This window comes from Emydura macquarii, unplaced genomic scaffold (assembly GCF_026122565.2).
Source record: "Emydura macquarii macquarii isolate MOO-44397 ecotype Brisbane River unplaced genomic scaffold, CSIRO-AGI_Emac_v2 contig_431, whole genome shotgun sequence".
NCBI classification, from domain to species: domain Eukaryota; kingdom Metazoa; phylum Chordata; order Testudines; family Chelidae; genus Emydura; species Emydura macquarii.
In genome coordinates, this window is record NW_027130568.1 from 1,963,210 (window position 1) to 1,978,633 (window position 15,424).

Genomic DNA, 15,424 nt, shown 5'->3' on the forward strand with positions numbered 1-15,424 from the left:
TAGATTTTCCACAAGTAGCTGGCATTTTCATTTAGATTGCCCTACTGTTATTGTGTCTTATGCAATATAACAATGGTATGCATCTGCATCCACACATGCTGGCTTAGTGACAACAATTTAAATTGACACATAGAAGCTTTCCTAGTTTAAATCTTATAATTGACAGACTGAGTCAGTGGCCAAAGGGGGAAAATGTTTGTGTAGATCCTGGGCCGAAACACTGCTGGTTTGTCAGCCTCTGAAATTACTGGCAGTCTCACAGTCCATATCTAGCAGCTGAGAGGATGTGGTACCAACTGGCAGCAAGCTTTCAAGAGGCTTAGGAAAACAGTCAATGTAATAGTCATTTCTAGTGCTGAAAAGTGTTTAGATGTTTAGGTGTGATAAGAAATGTATAATAGAAAAGGGGCTGCAGAATCTTACAAATAGCACACTATTCTTATTGCCCACTTGCTTTGCACCTATAAACAGAAATCATAAACAACAGGCAAATGACACATCTCATGAGTATAAAATGTTATAAGAGCAGTCCTGAAACTTGTTCCAGTTACCTTTGCTATATAGATTAGTGCAAATGGACAGTGTACAGGAGGCCAAAAGAGGCAGAAGATCCAGGGATCAAATGATGACATGATCAGAACATTTCAAAAACTGCAAAGCTGAAGTGGATCTGGGCTTTGATTTAAATTCAAGACTTACTATAACAAAGAGCGCCTCAAAGTACAAGAACCAGAAAAGCACTGATTGGAGTATTTTTAATATCTAGTGCTTTGGTGTCTTTCTTTATCCTGGGGAGGACATGAAAAGGCAAGTATTGTCAATGTTTTATGTACTGGCAATAAAATGTCCTTCAAACAAGCCTGGCAGAAGTAGTGAAGGTACTGAAGTCAGGTCTTGTATCAGGAGACTGATAATCTCTAATTAAAAGACTTGCAGCCTTTATTATTGTACAAAAATGATTATTTGCTGATGGGTGGAAAAGAATATTGCTTGACCATCAGCCACAAGCCTATAAGTGTTATGTGATACAGTGTTAAGAAAAGAGGCTGGAGAATTCACCATTGTATCAACTAATTTCATTGTTCAGTGTCATATTATTCAATAGATAAATACAAGAGATTATGTCATATCACGAGTGTACTGTGACAAACCGGGAGAGGTTCACTAAACTCTTTGCCTATTAGCTACTTTTTAAGCCATCCAACACTGGAGACATGTGGAAGAAGAGACATTCTGGATGGTTTGAAAAGTAACCATTCTTCTCTTCTCCCAAAGACCATAGCATGTACATCTCTCACATAAAATGTCTGTCCTTCTGTCCATCTGCCTCACCAAGTACTTTACACACTTGGGGATAAATTCAATGGGGTTTCACATGGGATATCATTTAAAGTAGAATATAATCCATTCATTTTGGTTTACTCACATATTGGTGAAATTTTAATAAAAATCAAATAAAAGTACCATATAGTTTAAGTGTAACATTTATTCACTGTAGTACAATGAGGAATAAAGATACCAAAGAACTGAATCTAAAAGTATATATATGTAATTATTTTAATGTAAAATTAGCAGTATATCGGAAATAAAAATTCTGGCTAAAATTAGATAATTGCACAGTGTAGTGTATACTGTGTTTGATGAACACCCTGTAAAAGACACTAAGTGTTTGCAAATTACAACCCTGATTCAGCTATCCACCCTTATTCACAGAAGTGCTTTATATGGTCTTAATGTTAGGCATGTGCTTAAAGTTAAGCCTGTCTTTAAATGCTTTGATAAATAAGGCTGGACTTAAACATGTGCTTAAATGCTTTTGATGAACTGATCCAAAGCTCTTTTAAATAAAGTATTTTTGCTAAGTTCAGTACACTTTGGATCAAGCTGTAAGGTCCCATGTCAGCAAGGTACCTAAGTAGAAACCTATATTGAAACATGAATAATCCTATTCATTTCACTGACAATACTCATATGCTTAAAGTTAGGCATGTGCTTAAATACCTTGTTGAATTGGAGTCTATTTCATTTAACAACTGAATAATTACATTTTGTTGAAAACTCATTCTAGCTGACTCAAAATGATGTCTTCTTACAGTAGATTTTTTTGTCTCGGAAAAAAGTAATCTTTATTTTTTTAAAATCTTTGAGTTATTGAATTATTTAAACAGGGGACTTTCCTCCATTATTTTATTAAAACAGCCTAATAATTTGCTTGCATATGCACATTAAAATGGAAGTTAATGATGGAGATATTAGCACCAGTAATGGAAAGAAATATTCCAGCCATTTGAGTTACAGGTTGTAGTCTCTGAATTCTGCCGATGATGGGTTGCTACCAGAAGCTCAGCTGCTGCAAGCAGCCAAAAAAGGAGTCCTTTATCCTCTTTGGTAGGGAGAGTGTACCCTTTCCCTTCCTAGCTATATATTTTTTCTGTTGTGCAATTATACAATGAATGGGGATGAATTAGTGCATTATTACAGCATCTTAGTCACAAACTGGCAATGCAGGAGCATCTGCTTCAGCACACTAATTTAGTAAATAAGATTGGAGATATGGTACATGTGAAATATCACCAACGACCTCCCTTCATTTTGCAGACTAACTTAAAAGGGATATAATTTATTGACACATAATACTGGAATTATTTTAATGTGACCCTAAGTAAATATATTCCTTTCTGAATTTCGCTAAGATTAGAGTTAACATTACATGTAAATAAGGCTAATGAGGTTCACTAGTTTAATAACATCTTTTTCTAATCTCAGAAGTAATTACCATCAACCACTTAGTGCAGATTGGACACTTGGTGAATATATGATGAAAACAAAATAAGTCTATGCTAATGAAAATGCAAATTATGTTTCTTTATTTGTATTCAGCTATAGCAGGTACCTGTAATATGCAGTATTTATTTGTATTACATAAAGAAAATAATTAGAGATTAAATCAGCTACAGAAAAATGTTTGTAAAAGAGCAAACTACCTTATAAACTTGTACAACAGAATACTGGGAATATCAGCCCTTCCCTGCATGCGGGACCACAATGCAGCAGTAACACAAGTAGACCTGAATCTCTTCTCTCTTACCCTACTGTGAATCAGGATTAACAGCACTGCATGCAATGGAAATGTACTGGTGTAAAGCTTGGGTGAGTGATGGTAGGGTCAGGCTCAGTGTTTCTTGTTTTCTGAGATCCATTCAGCAGATCCTGTGGAAGAAAGCTTCATATCCACCTGTGTTCTGAGGAAAGCACTACGAAGTACAAGTTACTGCTTAATATAGAAGGAGAATGTGGGCACACCAGAATTGCAGAAAAAAGTTTAGCCAGTTGTTCTGTGCACACCATAGATGCACTGGTTCAAAAACATCTGCAGTGCAGGAGCTGTGAGCTGTTCTTGTTACTCCTCTCCAGAGTCAGGAATAGTGGTTGTGGGTAGGCTGCACAGGTTCCTTGGTTCCCACTTACAAAGTGTGGGGGAATGTTTTGTTGACTGTAAGCGATTCGGGTTCCGTGGGAGGCCACGGTGGCTTCCTACATGGGGAATAGCTCGCTCTTGGCGAGAGATCAGTCTTGGTAATTCGCCCTCAGGCAGGCGGTCTTGGAGTTCAAGAACGTACTGTAGCACCCCCTTGGAGGGGGATGACGTCTGCTCCCAATGTTCCCTCATTAGGTCGAGGATCCCCTGGGGCTGCCGTCCGTATAGTAATTCAAATGGTGAGAAGAGGGTAGAGGCCTGGGGGACCTCTCGAATGGTGAGGAGCAAGGGGGGAACTAATTGGTCCCATCGCCGCAGCTCCTCCGGCGGGAATTTCCGCAGCATGTGCTTAAGTGTCCTGTTAAAACGTTCGACGAGGCCATCGGTTTGCGGGTGGTACACTGAAGTCCGGAGCTGCTTAATTCCAAGGATGGCACACACCTCTCGCATTAGCCGGGAGGTGAAGTTCGTGCCTTGGTCCGTTAACAGTTCTCGGGGTAGACCGACCCGCGCGAACACCTTCACTAACTCGCTTGCCACGGTGCGAGCGGTGGCGTTCTTCAGGGGAATGGCCTCGGGGAAGCGGGTGGCGTAGTCCACCATGACAAGGATGTAGCGAAACCCAGCCACACTTCTTTCCAGCGGTCCCACCAAGTCGATGGCCACTCGGTCGAACGGGTTCCCGACCACTGGGAGGGGCACGAGGGGAGCGCGCGGAACACCAGCCGGGGCTACTCGTTGGCATTCCGGGCAGGAGGCGCAATACTCCCGGATCTCTCGGTACACCCCCGGCCAATAGAATCGGGAGAGCACCCAAGCTAGTGTCTTGTCTGCACCGAGGTGTCCAGCAGCCGGGATATCATGTGCCAAGTTCATGACGGCCCTCCGGTGCGGCTGGGGAACCACGAGTTGGGCGTGGGGCTCCTGTGTCTGGGGATCTCGTTCCAGGCGATAGAGCCGGTCTCTTTTCAGCTCGAAATGCGGCCACTGCGTAGCCCGCTGGGGGTCGACCACCACCCCATCTACGGCAGCTAGCTGTTCATATGCCCGGCTGAGCGTAGGGTCCTCCCTCTGATCACGGCAGAAATCGGCCAGGGCCTCATCGGGGTTTGCGGGGGCGTCGCCCTCAGTTGGCCTAGTCCCGGCCCCCGGATCCTCCACTCCCATGGGCGGGTCAGGTGGGGTTTCCCGGGGTCCCTCGCCCTCCGGTGGGTCCTCGTCCTCTGGCGGGTCCCCTCGTGCTTCATCCCCCGGATTCCCTTGGTTGGTGTCAGGTCGATCTTCGGTTCATTGAAGCATTCCAGCGAGGTGGGGCCAGTCCCGGCCGAGGATCACTGGGTATGGGAGCCGGGGGGCCAGGCCCACGGTCAGCACTCGGGTTTCGGACCTAATAGTCAGGGGGACCGTCAAGGTTGGATAAAACTTAAGGTCCCCATGGATACAACGGAGGCCCACCTGTCCGAGGGTCCTTCCATCCTCCGGGACAAGACCCCGCAAGACCAGGGTCTGGCCACACCCAGAGTCCACTAGGGCCTCATGCTGCCGTCCCGCGATTCCCACGGGGATGGTTACGGCGGGGCCGGATCGGCTCCGGGCCCACCCCTCACCGGCGTAGACGGTGCCTTAGGTACATGAAAGGGCTGGGCACTGCCTCCGGAGGTGTCCCAGCTGGCCACAAGCAAAGCAGGGCCCTGGGGGCCCGGATCCTGGTCGGGGCTCACTCTGTCCGGCGTGGTCCTGGGGCCGCGCTTCCTTGGTCGTGGCCCGATCCGTACCCAGAGCCGAGCTTCCTGGGGGTCGGGCCGCATGGTTCTGTGTGCGTGGGGAGGATCCAGTTGGTCCGCCTCGTCCGCCAGAGGCCGGCGTAGGCCCGATGGGTGTCTCAGCCGCCAGAAAGTCCTCCATCAGGCGGACGGCCTCAGTCAAGGTAGTCGGATGGTGCCGCAGCACCCAGGTTCTCCCTTGAGCTGGCAGTATCTGTACAAACTGCTCCAATATGACCTGCTCCGCCACTGCCGCCGCCGTGTTCTGATCTGGCTGGAGCCAGCGCCAATCGGTGTCCCGGAGCTCTTGGGCTACAGCCCGCGGGCGGGCTCCAAGAGGGTATGTCTTTTCCCTAAAGCGGCGGCGGAATGTCTCGGGGCAGATGTCGAGCGCGTCTAGGATTGCAGCCTTCACGGCGGGGTAGTCCCGGGCTTCCTCGTCTCCCAAGGCCCGATAAGCCGTCTGGGGAGCCCCCGTCAAGTAGGGGGTGAGGAGAGTCGCCCACAGTGTCGGGTCCCAGCCGGCGGCGGTGGCGACGCGCTCAAAAGTCACAAGATAGGCCTCAGGGTCGTCGGCCGGTCCTAACTTTGTCAGGCTCGGTTGGGGCCCAGCTGCGGGCCGGCTTCGGCCCGGGGCTTCCTCCAGGCCTGGGGTTGCGGGTCCGGCACAGCCTCCCAGCTGCTGCAGAAACTGCCGCTGCAATTCCTGCTGCTGGGCCCCCAGGTCCCGAATGAGCTGCTGTTGTTGCGTGCCCAGCGTCTGCAGGAGTTGCTGCTGCTGTTGCAGCTGGGCCGCCTGTTGTTGTTGTTGGGCCTCGGCCCACCATTTAATCAACGTCTCCGCCTCCATAGTCACGGGTTGTGAGAGGTCAACGCTCGCAGGGTCCCTATGCGTCAGGGCACGGTTGCCCGCATTCTCCACCACGTGTAAGCGATTCGGGTTCCGTGGGAGGCCACGGTGGCTTCCTACATGGGGAATAGCTCGTTCTTGGAGAGAGATCAGTCTTGGTAATTCGCCCGCAGGCCGGGCGAGTGAGCAAGAGTCTATCGCTCCAACCCCTAGCAGGGTGAGCAGGCGGATCGCTCAGGCCCTCAGACAGGGCGAGCGAACCAGGAGTCTATTGCTCCATCCCCTAGGCAGGATGAGCAGGCGGATCGCTCAGGCCCTCAGGCAGGGCGAGCGAGCAGGAGTCTATTGCTCCAACCCCTAGGCAGGGTGAGCAGAGGCAGATCGCTCAGGCCCTCGGGCAAGGTGAGCGAACCAGGAGTCTATTGCTCCAACCCCTAGGCAGGGTGAGCAGAGGTAGATAACAGCTTCAGGCGAGGTCAGCAGAGCAATTCTCCTGGGGTGGCTAGGGAATGGGGGAAGGGGAGGGGGACGCAGGCCCACCCGTCTCCACTGCATCCCAGCCCAGGGCCCTAGCAGTGGCAGAAGCGGCTGCCACTGTGCCGGCGGGGCTCCCGCCGCAACACACCGGCAATACGGCGGCTTCAGCCACAGGTCTTGGCTGTCCCTGGGCTACTTCCTCCCCACTGACCCTAGTACCTGTTGCCTCCGGGTCCCAAGGATAGTCCACCTTTGTTAGCGCTGCTAGTCCTTCCTCGTCGACTGGGGGTAAGGCAGGAAACTCCTCTTCAGGGGGCAGCTCCTCCAGGTCGTTGTAGGTTGGAGCAAGCGGCTCGGCCTCGGGTAGCTCCTCCAAGTCCTGCCCCGCTGTGGGGAGGGGCTCGGCGGCCGGCAGTTCCTCCAAATCCGGTCCGGCCTCCGGGGGTGCCCGCCACTCGGGCGGCTCTGGGGTCTCAGCCCAGTCTGGCAATTCCCGAGCACGGCCCCGGGCTCGAGGTCGGGGTAACTCGGCCCAGTCGTCCTGGCCGGGTTGCCTAGTCCAGCTCCTTGAGGGCCCTATCCAATCCCCGGGCCCAGGTGGGGCCGGGGTTTGTCGGCGGCGGTTAGGCTCTGGCCTAGGCCTTTGCTGGCGGGGCAGCACGTCTGCCTCTGGCAGCACTCTGGGCCCTACTGAGCTCAGGGGCCAGGCTTTTATCCTTCCCCTTCCTGTTGGGGCTCCGCCCCGCGGCTGCCAATTGGCCTGGCCGGGTGGCCCTATCACGGCCCGGGTCTCCTGTTGCCGGGCAGACTCTGGGGCCGGGTGTGAGTTGGGCCAATCAGAGCTCTTGGGTCCTTCCCCAGGCTCTGGCTCCGTGGGAGGCCACGGTGGCTTCCTACATGACCCACTGGGTTAGACTCTTAAATTGCCTAAAGTAAGCAAAAACCAACAGAAAGGTCATTCCCACTCATGAACACTTTGTTTTTTGACTCTGTGCAAAACTACTGTTGGAAAAAAGAATGAAATAAACTGAGTTTGTCTGAACTGAAAGAAATATTAGCTAAGGATTTGCAGGGGTTCTGGTGAGGCTACAAACCCTCAGAAAAAATGAAAGGAATTGTGCATACATGAACATTTAGAAACTTGTTTTGATTGGTTACTTAGGAACCAACTAACTCCCACTGAAATACAGTTAAGTGCTTAACTCCCATTGAAATTACAATGGGAGATAAGCACCTAATTCACTCAGGCACTTTTGTAAATCCCACTAGTTGCTTATATGCATCTTTAGGCACATAAATAACTTTGTAAATCTGACCCTAAGTGCTGAAGTCTCTTTGGAAAAAGGGACTTAGGTTCGTAAAACATTTAAATGCTTTGAAAATGTTACCCAAAAACTATAGCAACATTATATTCTAAGGAAACAACGTCCCATAGAATATAATGGGAAATTAGAATCTTTTAACATTTTTAAGCAATTCTAAAGTATTAATAGACAGTGATGTCCCTGCTAAGGAATTCATTAGAATGGTTCAGATATCCAATAGAATGGATATAATTACCCATTAAATTGCCCATAGTAATATCTATAGAAACTTAATGTTTCCATTTTCTATTAAATTCTATAGGATTCTTTTTCATAGGAGAGGATTTAATTCCTTCTTTAGTTCACTGAAGAAAAACAAATAAAACTGTTTTATAATGAATGTGAAACAATAAAAGACCTTTTATTACAGTTCTCCCCCTTTTGAGCAGATATGAGTGGTTCTGCGTGTGCTAGGTGGGAAGTACAGTGATTTCTTTTGAGCAGATTTGAAGAGTAATGAGAAAGGTAGGGTACAGAGGAGATCAGGAAAAGGAAGTGCTGTATGAGTTATGGATTGAGGCTGACATTCTATTCACTAAGACTGAATGCATTGCCCCCATAGCCTAAAGTACATAAGCAAAATATATTAGCAAAAACCTTAATATCTTTTTAGAAATGTAGAATGGTATTTGTCTCTCTACTGTTTTACTAATAACCAGAACTTCACTTGGAGTTATGAGGCAAGAGCGCTTCAAAATGGATATAAGTGCGCTTCAGTGGTTTATATTGCTATTAACCATGACCGTAGTAGAACTTTTCAAGTTTATGGGGAGTGCAGAAAAGCAAATCACTTAAGAAGAAGTATATGGTGAAGATTTTTCAATATAAAGTTCATATTTCAAAGGCATAAAAATTAATCTTGATTTGGAAGTGCTAATCCCATGATCTAGTTACAGTCCAATTGGTTTTTCATATTAAAATACTACAATAATGACCTCAAAATATTCTGTGGCTTATCATGAAATCCTCACGCAGGCAAAATTCCCACTAAAGTCAATGAGATGCCCTCTTTTAATCTTGGAAAAGCCCTTGTATGTCCAAAATTATCTTCACTTCAACGTGGCTTATAGCAGAGAGGAGTATGTGTCTCCATGTGAGTGGTGGGTTTGCCTTCCTCATAAACAATTAGGCATAGGGCACTGGTGGAGAAAAGACTCTGAACAAGAAGGACTTTTTTTTCAGTCTCTTCCGATATTGCAATACTTATGATCTCTTGGGTATTGCCTGTATAAATTGGGATACTAAAATCAACTTACCATGTGTACAGATCAGCGTTCTGGAAGACTCCAGTTCAATTAGTGTTGCAGTAGATAGTGTTGAACAGAAGCTATCCTGCGTTTCTCTTTGTAAAAGTACATATGTTTGACTGAGAGTATGAGTAAATGGCTATGTGGTATGGCTGATGACAAATAAGAAGGTAAGTGGTTGCACAGAAGAAGACATTTGAGAAGTCCTTTTGTACTGTACACATACCATGAGTGCTGAACTAATAAATGTGGAAGCTAGTTATTTATTGTGCCTTTTTATCAAAGACAAGGTAAGGTGTAGACTTCTGTTCTTAGAAATTTTGTTCTTAGAGCTTAGTTCTGCATCAAAAGCCCGTCGAGTATTCTCCTATTGTATAGTTATATGTTTTATCCTATAGTCATTCATACCACTCATTCATTTAACAAAATGGGAATAAATTTTCATGAAAACGAGGCCTGTATCAGGGCCTAGGGTAACCAATCAAACTCTTCAGAGGTATGTTCTAACACATAACATTATTGTAGTGAAGACAAGCGCCGAACAAAGTTTTTTTTCCTACTTCCAAAAAATGACTATGATCCTATACAATATTTTACATTCTGAAATGGAAGAAAATTCCATGAAAAAATATGGCCATTAAATAATCAGTCAATAGCTAATATAGCACAATCAAAAGATAAAAAATTAGCACACTTTAGAGATAAATTTATGATGTAAATTCTGAAGCAATTTTGTTGGTTTTTCACTCTAGATGGGCAAGACCAGGTACAATCATCCAAAAGACAAAGGATTAGAGAGAAGAATCAACTTCTCTGCATTCAATGAAGATAAAAATTAAAATAAGTGGAAAAGAGTGATTGATTGATTTGAGCAATAAACTATAATGAATGGTTAAGTACAACCTCAAAAAAGAATAAATAGGAAGAGCATTTATATTAATAAGAATGAGGATGAGCTAAAATGATTATGGTAATTTGAAAATAATAGTTTTCCAGAAGTCTTTCAGCCTTTTATATCTTAGAATAAAATCCTATATATATATATATATATATATATATATTTTTTTTTTTTTCCCAATAGACTAGAATGCAACAATTTTGGAGACTTTTGGCACTGGGTTATACAATGAAAATAACAGAAGAAAACAATAGTGAATGAGGATAAAAAGTTGAATGTTTATATTCTGTAGTGCAATGTCTTTAAGCAGGCATTTATACATTCAAGGTACCAATGTCTGAGAACAGCTATTATTATACCCAACTCACAGAAAAGAGTTAAAATCTACAGGATTTTTAAACCAATAAATGAACAGGTCACTTATTTTAAGAAATATTTTAAAATGGTGAAAGGTCAATTCTTTGCTTAGTTGGAAAGATGGATTTTTCTAATATAATTGAATCAGCGCTAAATATCAGACTGTGTTTTCAGATCTTCAGCCTTTTGGCTCTAGTGGAAATATTTTAAGTGTGTTGTTGTAAACATATTTAACTCTAAGTTGATGTTTATGGGGATTAAGTATATGCTAAAATTAAGCATGGTCTTAAGTGCATTGCTGAATAGGGGAAGACTGATGAATCAGGGCTTTTGGTTTCTAAGTGAAGCTCGGCAAACTGTATATGGAACAGTTTATCCAATTTATTAAAGTCTTTTTTTTGTTCATGAATTATTTGCAAACAGACTTTGATTTCAACTAATTTGTTTAGTATTTAAAATTGTTTAAGAAACACTTATGCTACCATAATTCAGCCTGTATGTTGCTTGTGAGCTGCCTTTGCTGTGTGTATTTGCTATTTGTTATCCACTATTACCACATGTGATTGCATCTGTAGCCACAAATAATTGTCAGTTCCCCCACTGGATAAATATACTGTTATAAAGAGTGGGATCAAGTCACTGGGTCTTTGAATCTCTCAGGAACAGGGAGGGATCCATTTAAGAGGTAAGAAGGAGCAAGACCAGCAGAATTAGGAGTGTTTAGGACCTTTTAGATAACTTGACCTCCATAGGTTTCAGATAAGATGGAGGGAAAACTTGTTGCAAAATAAGACTTGAATCTGGATATGGGGGAGAATAGGGGATTACTTGCCCAATAGTCCCCTTTGTGAGAAAATGGGCAAGAGAGGGGTGGAAGGAAGTGGGGTACAGAATAGCCCAATCTCTGCTTCTTCTATTTACTGGTCAGAGCACTGGCTGGATGCACAGAGGAGAATAAGCTATTCCACATAAAGGGGTGAAGTGATTTATACTTCTCTTAAAAACCTGGGATGTCTATAAGTCACATTGCACATTTACATTGTGAAATGGTGCAGCTTACCCACCATCCCACATTCGGTTATGTGCCTAAAGTAACAATCTAGTCCTGAATTTATTCTGACCTAAAATCTTGAACGTACTGAATAAAGAATTACAAAACTATTTCCTTAAAATACAATTTCCCCATACTAAAGCCATAGTCATGAAAACTCTGAGTTTCATGGCAATTCTGCCTGTATTACCTTTCCATGGTCCTTCCCGGGCACCCAGATAAAGATTTCCATCTTCCATCTTCCATCATGTGTCTGGTGTTGAGACCTGCATCTCTCTCCCTTCTGACTGAGGTTTTTCCAGGCTACACAGTTCCCATTGTGATACTCCCAGAAAGCCAGACTGCACTTTGCTTTCTCACCAGAGGCACATTTATTCTTAAGGTGAAATCATTACAGATAAATCATTAAAAACAGTAAAAGAATGTGTACATCATGCTAAAAAGGTTTACAGAGATCACCTCACCTCTAATCTCAAGCTCTGATAGGTGTCAGTCCTTCAAAACTCTCCATGAGGTTTTCCCCACGGTTACAAATTCATAATTGTCTCAGATTCAGAATCAGAACCAGGCCGGGAGGTCAGCTGTTTCTTTATACAGCTTGGGTCTTTGTTCTTCAGTGTCCAGGAACAAGTAAGCAGCAGATGAAGACCCTCTCCTCACGGTATAGCTTCAAAAGGCTGGTTTTTTTCATTACCGGAAGTGGAGAATTTGTGTTAACTTCTCCCTAGGTATCTCTCAAGAATCCACTTCACACTTATTGTTCCAAAAGTTTATTCTTGTCTGGCACATTCTCAATTTTCTCCTTTGGACTCCCAGGCCTCACATCTATCACATCTCCCTCCTAGAGAGGTTACATATAATTCCAGGCCACATATATATATAAACCGTTTATTTAATATAATGGACCCCAAAGATACTTAAACTTAATTCAGTAGGGTCTCCCAAAGTGTGACAAGACATTATCATTTCTGACAGAAAAACTATCAATTCTTAGTTGATTTTAATGTACTTTACCAGTCGTTTTCAGAGATTCTCTAGAAAAGCTGTCTTTCATCTAGCCTAGGCATTTTTCATTCATAGGAGCTACATCCTTTGAACATTGAAAAGATCTACATTCATCTTTTAGCATTCCTTTCTTTATTTCTTCCTGTGGTGAGATGGAATGGCCTCCCTCCAGACTGGATAGTGAGGGACCACTCCCCTCCCCATGGTGGGCAGAGCCAAACCTGCTCCATCCCTCTCGCTGGAAGTACCAGGGTGGGACAGGAAGTACAAGGAGAGAGCCCTCGAGTTCAGTTGGTGCTGGATCACCAGAGGGAACAGACATCTCTTCATCTATGGGACCTGCAACCCCTGCAGGATCCCAGACTGACAGCCAAGCCAACCAGTGCCCTATTGAATGAAGAGACAAAGGATGCCGAGGAGTGGCTGAAGTGTCCGCCGCCTGTCTGCGAGCCGGTGAGACACAGCCCACTCAGTGGAGTAACACAAACTAAGTGGGGTAGGAAGTAGCCAGGGGAACCGGACTTTGATCTAGCTGTGCTGCAAGGAAGCGAGGCAGCATGTTTTGGTAATATTCCCACTGATCCTATGGTGGGACAACCCGCCACTGATATGGTCCTGGGCTGGGACCAAGTGGAGTAGGGTGGCTCTGGTTCCCCTGCAGCCAGCCTCACCCCGGGGTGACATCCTACTCACGTGAGGTCAGAAGGCCTCATTATAGACTGTTATATAGCTGTCTGCCCTGTCCTTGAGACTTGGGCTAAAGACTGCTCATTGCTCTGCTCTGCCCAGAAGGCTAGAGGCCTTGACTGTTGCTGGCTGTCAGCCCTAGTTAGGAGATTCAGGGTTAATGATTACTTATTGCTCTGCTCTGCTCGAGAGTCAGAGTCCCAGACTGTTAACTATTGTTTGCCCTGACAGGAGGCTGCCAGCCATAGACTGCCGATTGCTCAGCTCTGACCACTACTCTTGCCTGACACACTGGATAGTGAGGGACCACTACACCTCCCTTCTCTTTCTCAGTTTCACTTCAGTCACTTTGTCCCTTTATAATGACTATTAATGGAGTTAATGTAGGTTTATGGACTTGTTGAGTAAGTAGCATAGCAAAAAATAAATTGTGAGCCTTATCAACTATTTTATGAACTGATGTTGGATGTTTGGATTGGGTATCCAACCCTGAAAGAAGCATTCAACTTTTGAATGGATTTTGTTCCAGTTCTCAGCTCAAGATATACACAACTAGGTATCCATTAATAAATCACGTTATTGAGTGGACACCAACATGCAATTTTAAAAATGGTCATTTTGCAAACCTTTAAATCAATCCTCTTTTTTCTCCCATTATTCTTCAGCTTCTAGTGCCCTGATCTTGCAAATAGAGACAGGTAGTGTGAACCTCTTCATGAGTGAACTGGACACTTCAAGTCAAGTGAAGGGTGCCATTCGCACAAATATCAGGAGAATTGGGGGATAAAATATTTGACAATTTGGCCATTTTAAGCTCCCACAGCTGAACTCAGAAGACTGGCACCTTTAAAAAACAATTTCTTACATTGTTAGCATTTTTGTTCAGATTTTTTGCAATATTCTATATTACTGAGATATTAAGTATAATTAGGCTACATTAGACCTCAATGTATTTTGAATCCATGTTCTGCTGCTCTAGCGTGAGTCTGGTGCATTGCAGTCTCAGAGAATATTTTTTAATATTTTCCTGAAATGTTGAGCTGATTGAAGCTTTTATCCAGAAAATTCTCTATTACATTTAGTTTATAGAAAATATGAGTCTAGTCTTACATCCCATCATCACATGAACACTCACAGTGGAGTTACTGGACTACTCACATGAGCCAGGTATACTTTGGGGAAATAAGGGTTGCAGGACTAGTTCCCATGTTTTAATGAAGAACCTAAAGTAAATGGTTAGTACAGGAATACCTCTACATTTAGGAATGCTCTATTTAATAAATATGGGTGTTTATTTGTACTGCTGACATATGTTTGGGCAGACCTAGTGGCCTGAACACTCCAAACAACTAGCACAGAAGATATGTAGATCTTTAGCTGGAATAGTAATTATGGCAAGAAGGGACACAACAGAAGAGAAATAGGGTTGCCCAGCTGCCTCATTAATTGACCTTGAACTGAGAAGGTAAATGTCTCTAACCTTTCCACATGTCACATACTTTGGGACATATCCCTACTTGGTGTGTATTGGCATAGATTCAGTGACCAGTGTATGCATGATACTGCCACAGCACAGTTCTCAGGGCACTGCTGAGTGCATGGAGTCTTGCAGGAGGATGCCAAGCATCCTGTGGATCAGCTAACAGTCCAAAGTCTGCTCATATGGCAAGGGACAGGCTCTCATGGGGAGATGATGCATGCACTTCAAAGGATCATATGGCTCTACCATACTGGAGGGGAATGAATTCTATCAGAAGTCATTGCTTTGGATAGGCCATGATGTCCCTACATCAGAAAGCCAATTTTCAGACATGCCCCTTCTCTAGCAAGGTTGCCTGAGTTCAATTCCACAGGTCTGTGAATGTGCAAATGACCCTTATATTTGTAGCTGGTATGCACAGGGGAATTTAGTGGTGAGAGGAGGAACATCTTCCTGGATTGTACATCATGTCCCAGCTCTCCTCATCATCAAATCTCTTCTGCCTGCTGCACGCCAAGCTGAGTGCATGGAAACCACCTCCACTATGTGGGGGCCATATGTATGTAGTGCCCTTCATCAGGTGCAATTGGGGATTTTCACCGGCAGTGTCACTGTGCTGTCCTCAGTACTGCTGTGGATCCAATCTGTGTGGTACCCCTACCCTCTGTGCTACAGGCAGGATCAAGTCCTCTGTGCTACAGGCAGGATCAAGGGGGCGGCACTGGTAGCTCTCCCTTGGTGTCAATCTCCAAGGGAGGCCACACCTG